An 8,331-nucleotide genomic window follows, 5' to 3' on the forward strand; every position below is an offset into this window, starting at 1 on the left:
CCCCCCCCCCATGGCCTTCCCTCCCCCCTTGGCCTTTCCCCCACAACAGGCTTACCAGCTAGATGCTACTCTCCAAGCTGCCCAGCTGCATGTCAGCAATCAGATCAACATCAGGTGATATGGCTCATTAAAAATCGGCCATCGGTATCAGCCCAAAAAATCTCTCTCGATTAATTCTCTCTATTAATGACATTATGCCATGTTGGAATAGCTTCAGTCAGAGTTGGCAACCCTAGATGGCCTGAAGAAAGCTTTTGGCCCAACTGTAACTAAAGCTGCAAAAGGGTTATTAGGCCTTTTAACCTGCTGGCTTGATTTCTGGTGGACTGAAAAGGGTCTTTTCTTCAGGTATTGACCTACAGCCTAGCCCCACCTGGAGGGCAATAAACCAATAACCACAACATTCCAAGATAGAAGTCAAATGACAATGTATATTATAACAAGTCCAAGTATCACCACTAATAATAACAATAACAGCAAACCAGAATCACAAAGTAACCAGTATTCACACTATTTACAAGAGAGAAACAGACAACAACAGCAAACTACCACTACATGGAAGTAAAGAGCACTCAGGCCTAGTGTGGAAATGAGACTGCTCCCTGCTCCTCCAGCCTTCACCACACTCAGAATGGATTTCTCTGGTGTTCCCAAACAGATACTGAGCACCTCAAAGCCAAGGGTGGGTGATACATTACCATCTCAAGGATTGACAGGTATTCTAGGCAGGTGACTCCACATGCCACATGACATGAGTCATTTCATAGTTTCATAGTTTCTTAGTTTCTAAGTAATTTCACAAGTAAGTAATCCACTGGGAAGTGAGCTCCTCACTTGCACAGCACATTTCACTACAATTTAGACACTGATCACCCCCTCAAGTATGCACACCACCAATTCTCTCCACAGACTCTCAGTTACACTCACAATTCCACAGTCACACATACCCACCATCTCACACACACAATCATACACTATCCCAAGCACACACCCAACAATTAAGCCCTCAGTTACACACACTGAGGTGCTTGCTCACAGGTTTTATACCACCCAAATCACACCACCTGTCAATCACATTCTCAGCCAATCATCAGTGACATCACTGTGTCAATCATCTGTCCATCAGTGCTGGACCACTCAAAACTATTATCACCTCATGCTCCATTAACATATTTTTCCTGCCACAGCAGTTCTATAACTATGATAGACCGTGCATGCTCAGTGCAAATGAATGCATGTATCTGTGTCATGACATAATTGAAGGTAGAAGTTCCAGTTTTCAAGAATCTTCAGACCCTCTAGTCATCTATGCATGAGCATATGATGTTATGATATAATTACACAACTTAGGCCAGCATCTGGGGTCTTCAGCTGCACCCCTCAAGTCTCAAGATAGCAAAGCTAAAATCACTAACAAGAATGAGCAAATGTCATGCTGGGTCAAACGTTACTTAGAGCTTTACTCCCATGAGACAGACATTTTGGAAGAGGTACTGGATCAACTTCCAACTCTAAGTGTAAAGACACAACTAGACAAAGAACCTAAAGCTGAAGAGTTTAGCAAGACAATAGACTTTCCAGCAAGTGGCAAAGCACCAGGAGAGGATGGCATCCCAGCTGAGGTTCTCAGGTGAGGGAAGGCTAGCCTGCTACAACATCTTCATCAACTCCTAGTGTGCTGCTGGAAGAAAGGTCTGGTACCCCTGGACATCTAACTTCATCACCCTCTATAAGAACAAGGTAGATAAGGGTGACTGTAACAATTATAGAGGCATCTCTCTCCTCGGCATCACAGGCAAGGATTTTGCCAAAGTCATCTTGAAACATTTGGAAGAACTTGCTGACTGTGTCTACCCATAATCACAGTGTGGATTCAGAGCAGGGAGATCCACAGTGGATATCATATTTTCCTTAAGCCAATTGCAAGAAGAATGCAGAGAACAAAATAAGCCACTCTATGTGGCATTTGTCAACCTGATGAAAGCCTTTGGTGCTGTTAGCAGAGCAGATTTGTTCAAGGTCCTGGTAAAGATTGGATGCCCCCCCAATATTTCTCAGCATATGATCCTCCCATGAAAACATGCAGGTTAGGTTACAGTTCAGTTTAATGACTCAACCTCTGGCAGGTTTGAGATGAAGAGTGGAGTGAAGGAGGGTTGTGTTCTGGCACCCACACTTTGAGATCTTGTTTTCTATGTTGCTGCACTACACTTTTGATGACTTGGAGAAAAGCATATATCATCACACAAGATCAGATGGCAAACTTTACAGTCTATCATGTCTAAAGGCCAAGATAAAAGTGAGGCACATACTTATTAGGGAACTCCTTTTGCTGAGAATGATGCAGTCACTTCCCATGAAGAAAGCCAACTACTAATCCTAATGAATCACCTCTCCCATACTTGCAGGATTTTTCCCCTGACCATCATCATCAAGATGACTGTGGTCCTAGGACAGGGTGCTCACCAGTCACTATCTGTCAGCCTTGACAATACACCCCTTGAGGCAGTGAACAAGTTCTGCTACCTTGGATCCACAGTGAGCAATAGCCTATCACTGCATGAAAAGCTAAATGCATGCAAACCAGTTTGGAACAATACAAAACTCACAATCAAAACTAAGCATCTTATGTACAAAGCCTGCATCCTCAGTATCCTTATGTATAGCAGTGAGACACGATCAACATATGCATATCAAGAAAAGAAGCTGAACAGCTTCCACCTATGCTGTCTATAGCACATCCGTGACATCAGATGGCAAAACAGAATCACCAACACAGAGGTCATCACCAAATCCAACCTGCCAACCACCAAATCCAACCTGTCTATTCAAAAAGCAGTGGCTATGCTGGATGGAAGATGGGTGCATCCCAAAGGACATCCTATATGGGCAAATTGCAGATGGGAAGAGAAGAGTAGGGTGCCTAAAACAACACTTCAAAGATGTCTGCAAGCGGGATATGAAAATTTTTTAAATAATCCAAACTTTTGGGAGGCCTTTGCAAGACACAGGGCAAAGTGGTGCTCCCTTCTCCATCATGGAGTTCAGTATCATGAGGAGAAATGGTCGCTTGAATTACAACAGAAACATGACCATAGAAAACAGCCTGTCAGTACAGTAGCCCCTAACACCATGTACACATGTGACCACTGTAGCAGGACCTGCAAATCTAACACCAGTCTTTACAGGCACAAGAGAAAATGCACTACCAGTCAGTAGAATAGCTGCACTATCCACCATCATTCACTGATGAATGGGTGCTATATACAGGTTTTCCTATACTGAAAAGCAATAGTCTTAGTCAGTCAGAATACAAGGATGCTCTTGAGTCTCTGACCAATGCTTAAAATTATTCCTGAGGAATTTTGTTTTAAATACCTGTTGTAAGGTTAATTTTACAACAACAAAAGATGATGTTTTAAGGGCCAATATTAGCAAGAGCATAAGGTACATACCATCATGATATAAATTAAAATAACTCAATGAACTTATACAAATGGACTATCTGGACATATAGCCTTATTTACAAACAACTGTAAATAGATTTTGCAAATCATGAACTCTGATTGACCTGATTAGCCTCAGACCTGCTGAAATACCATATTTACTTAAATAGAAAACAACCCTGATTATAAGACAACCCCCCAGTAACTAGATTCTATATATGGAAAATTTATAAATTTGTTATAATTTTCCAGGTATGGAATCAAAGTATTTGAAGTTTGCTTTGAATTTGTCCCCCTTTGCTACAGCAAGGAAAATAAATCTGAAGTATGAACAACGCATGCCCCTGGAGGCTGGGGGGATATAGCAACCACCTGCAGACGGCAGGGGAGAGGCAGGGGAGCTCTCACAGGCAGCTGCAGCAGTATTGGCAGTAGAGGCAGGCTGAGTGGGGAGCTCCCGCAGGCAGCCGCAGCAGTGTCAGTGGAGGGGGGGGGAAAAAGCGCTGACTGGTTGTCAGCAATCAACCACAGATGCTCCCGGCAGCAAGGGGAGGGGTAGCGAGCAGCATCCACTCATGGGGGTGCACTGCCAATCTCAGGGGGTTCACATGCATCTGTGTGCATGCCCTATGCATCGCCAATGATCTGAGGGGTCAGGTAGCCCTTTGCTTTCTGCTTCCCCCTCAACCTTTTCCCCTGGGAACCCTACCCTCTTCTCCTTACTGTCAGACCCTGCTGTCTCTGACCACATGGAAGTGAGCAAGACATTTCATAGTTGGTAGGGTCAGAAGGGACCTGAGCAGATCATCAAGTCTGACCCTCTGCCATGGGCAGGAAAGAATGCTGGGGTCAAACAACCCTGACAAGGTATCTACCTAGCCACCTTTTAAAGATCCCCAGGGTAGGAGTGAGCACCACTTCCCTTGCAAGTTTGTTCCAGATCCTAGCCACCCTTACTGTGAAGTAGTGCCTCTTGATATCTAGCCTGAATCTACTGTCCATCAACTTATACCCATTATTCCTTTTTACTCCCAGTAGTGCTCGGGGGAACAGGGACTCTCCCATTGCCTGCTGGTCTTCCTTGGCCAGTTTATAGATGGCCCCCAGATCCCCTCTCAGCCTTCTCTTGTGGATGCTAAACAGGTTCAGGTCTTGTAGCCCCTCCTCATAGGACCTGCCCTGCTGCCCCCGATCATGTGACTGGCCCTCCTCTGGACTCTCTCAATGCTCTCCACATTCCTCCTGAAATGCATCACCCAGAACTGGATGCAGTAAACCAACTGTGACCTGACCAATGTCATATAGAGGGGGAGGATCACTTCCTTGGACCTGCTCATGATATATCTGTGGATGCATGACAAGGTGCCTTTAGCTTTCCTGACTGTGTCCCCACATTGGCGGCCCATGTTCATCTTGGAGTCTATAATGACTCCAAGATCCTTTTCTACCTCTGTGCTGATGAGGAAGCAGTTCCCCAGCCTGTAGGTATGCTGCTGGTTCTCTCTCCCCAGGCACAGTATCCTGCACTTGTCAGTATTGAAACCCATCCTGTTCTCATCCGCCCACCCCTGTAACCTGTCCAGATCCAATTGCAGCCTGTCCCTCCCTTCTAGTGTGCCCACTTCTCCCCACATTTTAGTGTCATCTGCAAATTTGAATAAGGTGCTTTCACCCCCTCGTCCAAATCACTGATGACGATATTGAACAGTGGTGGCCCAAGGACTGAGCTCTGGGGGACCCCACTGCCCACAACCCTCCAGGTCGAAGATGACCCATCCACCACCACTCTCTGGGTATGGCCCTCCAGCCAATTTGCAACCCATCTGACTGTGTAGGCATCAACACCACAATCGCCTAATTTTTTTAATGAGAATGGGGTGAGAGACAGTGTCAAAGGCCTTCATAAAGTCCAGAAAAACTATGTCCACTGCGAAACCTGCATCCAAGGATTTTGTGACTTGGTCATAGAAGGCCACCAAGTTGGTCTGACAGGACCTGCCTCAAATGAACCCATGTTGGTTGCCCCTAAGCATAAACTCCCCTGCTTGCCCCTCACAGATGTGCACCTGGGTAATTTTCTCAAAGAACTTCCCTAGGACCAAGGTAAGACTAACAAGCCTATAATTTCCTGGGTCTTCCTTCCTCCCTTTTTTGAAAATAGGGACCACATTGGCCCTTTTCCAGTCCTCTGGCACCCTGCCAGAGCACCATGAGTGCTCGTAAAGCTATGCCAGGGGTCCCTCAATGACCTCTGCTAATTCCCTCAGCACTCTGGGATGGAGATTGTCAGGACCTGCTGATTTGAACACATCCAGTCCCACCAGAAGTTCCCTGACTAGGTCCTCACTGACCCTAGGCCTGGCTGTGCCTCCCTTGGGACCATCGGAGATTTGAAAACAATAAACTTGAAATTAAACATGGCTGTAGCATTTTGCGTGTAGTATCCATGCACTTAGTTCATCCAGAATTGATTAACATAACCTTTTTTTATTAAACTGCTGCAAGTTTTAGCACAGGTACTCCATAAACACACTTTTAAGGAGCACTTTGGTGCCTAGTTCTATGTAGTACACACTTTTTTGTTTTTTTCAAAAGACCCATGTACACACACATACTCACACATATACCCTTACAATTGTGTCTTGTGACTGATCCAGTTCACTTGACAGTCCAAAACATGTATACTTAACTATTACTTTCCCCATACAATACCTGCAACTGTGAGCCCTTTGCTATCTTCTTCAACAATTACTACTATGCATCATACTAGTCCAAAATTAAAGGGCTCATGAAGGCTCATAGCTCATGAGTTCATAATTGTCCTAATGAGCCTGGAGAGCTCCAAAGCCCAATCTGAGAACCTAGCTGTGAGATCCCCACCTGCAATAACTCCCAAGGGAACATGTCTAAGTCCAAGTCTCCCACCATGCAATTATATTGAACAACCAGAACTAAAATATGGGTGCAAAGAAGATAATTTGTAAAACAAGTGGTGGAAAGCTGAGAATAAAGTTAACATTGGCATGTGTGGTTTATCTTTTATGGTAATAATAATGGTAAGGTTATGGTGGTAATTGTAAGGTTTGTACTTTATATTTTTACATAGGATATGGAGGCAGCTTAACAATAAACTTTAACAAATCTAATTGCCATACAAGACCCCTCATCACATTATAGTTGTCACCACCTGATTCTCTGCTGGAAGGTGAAAATTTAGTACATGCAGGAATACAATATCATCTCGCTCCATGAACTGACCCTCCTGAAGACAGCCAAGGGACAATATTTACCTGAATCCAAGGCAACTTGAAAATTAAGATCATCCCACAATTATTAGATTCTACACATGGGAAATTATAAATTTGTTTTAATTTTCTAGTTATCGGAGGGTTCTCTTAAATTCATCCTCCCACCACTGACACAGGTAAAGTAGTGGCAGGAAAGGCAGGAGCTGGGAGGCAGGGAACCTACCCTATGCCCCTTGCACTAACCCTGTCCTCCCCCAGTGACTTCCCCCCCACTTGCCCCCTCTGGTGCCTGCCCCCCACCACTAGCCACATACCCTTGAAGCTGCTCTGGCTCTGTCTCCACCAGGGGCATACACCACATGGGTGAGCCAGGCAGTAGCAGTGGCTCTGGCCATGCACCTCGCATTTCTCCATTTTGAATGCCATCAGATTTTCATTGGCCCACTGTACAAGCTTATTGAGGTTGTCATGGATCATCAGCCTATCCTCAAGTGTGGACACTCTTCCTCAAAGTTTGGTGTCATCAGCGAACTTGGCCAGTCCACTTTTGACACCAGTGTCCAGATCATTTATGAAGACACTAAAGATTACAGGTCTGAGAACAGAGCCTTGGGGGGCACCACTAGTCACCGAGTGCCATGTTAATTTCGTTCCATCAACTACCACTCTCTGGGTCCGACCCTGGAACCAGTTCCCCTGTGGAGTATTTGAGGCTGCAGTAGCCCAATTTTTCCATGAGGACATGTTGGGACACCAGGTCAAAGGCTTTTTTAAAGTCCAAATATATTACATCAACCTCTTCCCTTTTGTCCTGGTGATACATTACTTGGTTATAGAAGGAAATGAGATTGGTCAAGCAAGACCTACCCACAACAAACCCAAGCTGGCTATCCCTCAGAATTTTGGCTTCTGTTAGCCTGTCAAGAATGGTTTCTTTGAAAATTTGTTCCAAAATCTTCCCAGGGATTGAGGTCAAACTGATTGGCCTGTAGTTTCCTGGGTCTTATTTCCTCTCTTTCTTAAAGATAGGTGACACATTGGCCTTCTTCCAATCTTCAGGTATTTCACCTGAGCACCACAAGTTCTTGAATATCCTTGCCAGTGGCTGCTCGGTGATGTCTGCCAGTTCCTTTAGCACTTTTGGGTACAACCTATCCAGACCAGCTGATTTATGGCAGTCCAGCCTCTCAAGATGTTTCCTCACAAGATCCATGCCAATGGTGGGCATATATTTATCCTCATCCGGATCATCCTGCATCATGTTAGGCAGGGTGGTCCATTTGGGCTGGTGAAAAACTGATGTGAAGTAATCGTTAAGCAGATTGGCTTTTTCCACAGTGTTGGTAGTCAGCTGCCCCAGCTGGTTTAGCAGGGGTCCAATGTTATCCTTGTTTTTCTTTTGACTCCTCACATACCCTGAAGAAGGACTTTTTATTATCCTTGTTTCATGTAGCCAGATGAAGTTCAGTTGCAGTCTTGGCTTTTCTAGTTCACTCCCTGCAGGTATGGACCAGTGCAGTGTACTCCTCTGCCATGGTGTGTCCTGTCTTCCACCCTTTATAAGCCTCTCTTTTTAGATGTAGGAAGTCTATGAGTTCCCTCTTGAGCCAAGGGGGTTGTTTTACCACCTTTCCTAC

General features: G+C 45.0%; 1 long non-coding RNA gene across 1 annotated transcript in view; it reads right to left on the minus strand.

Annotated features, from left to right (window-relative positions):
- Window positions 1–6,444, minus strand: part of LOC109291044 — a 6,962-nt gene extending 518 nt beyond the window's left edge. Inside the window, exons 1-2 of the long non-coding RNA XR_002095745.1 lie at window positions 6,434–6,444; window positions 5,185–5,188 (exon numbers count right to left, since the gene is read on the minus strand). This is a non-coding gene — a long non-coding RNA (uncharacterized LOC109291044). The remainder of the gene's footprint in view (window positions 1–5,184; window positions 5,189–6,433) is intronic.
- Window positions 6,445–8,331: the final 1,887 nt, after the last annotated feature.

Source organism: Gavialis gangeticus, unplaced genomic scaffold (assembly GCF_001723915.1).
Source record: "Gavialis gangeticus isolate Ggan-Ray unplaced genomic scaffold, GavGan_comp1, whole genome shotgun sequence".
In the NCBI taxonomy this organism is placed as follows: Eukaryota; Metazoa; Chordata; order Crocodylia; family Gavialidae; genus Gavialis; species Gavialis gangeticus.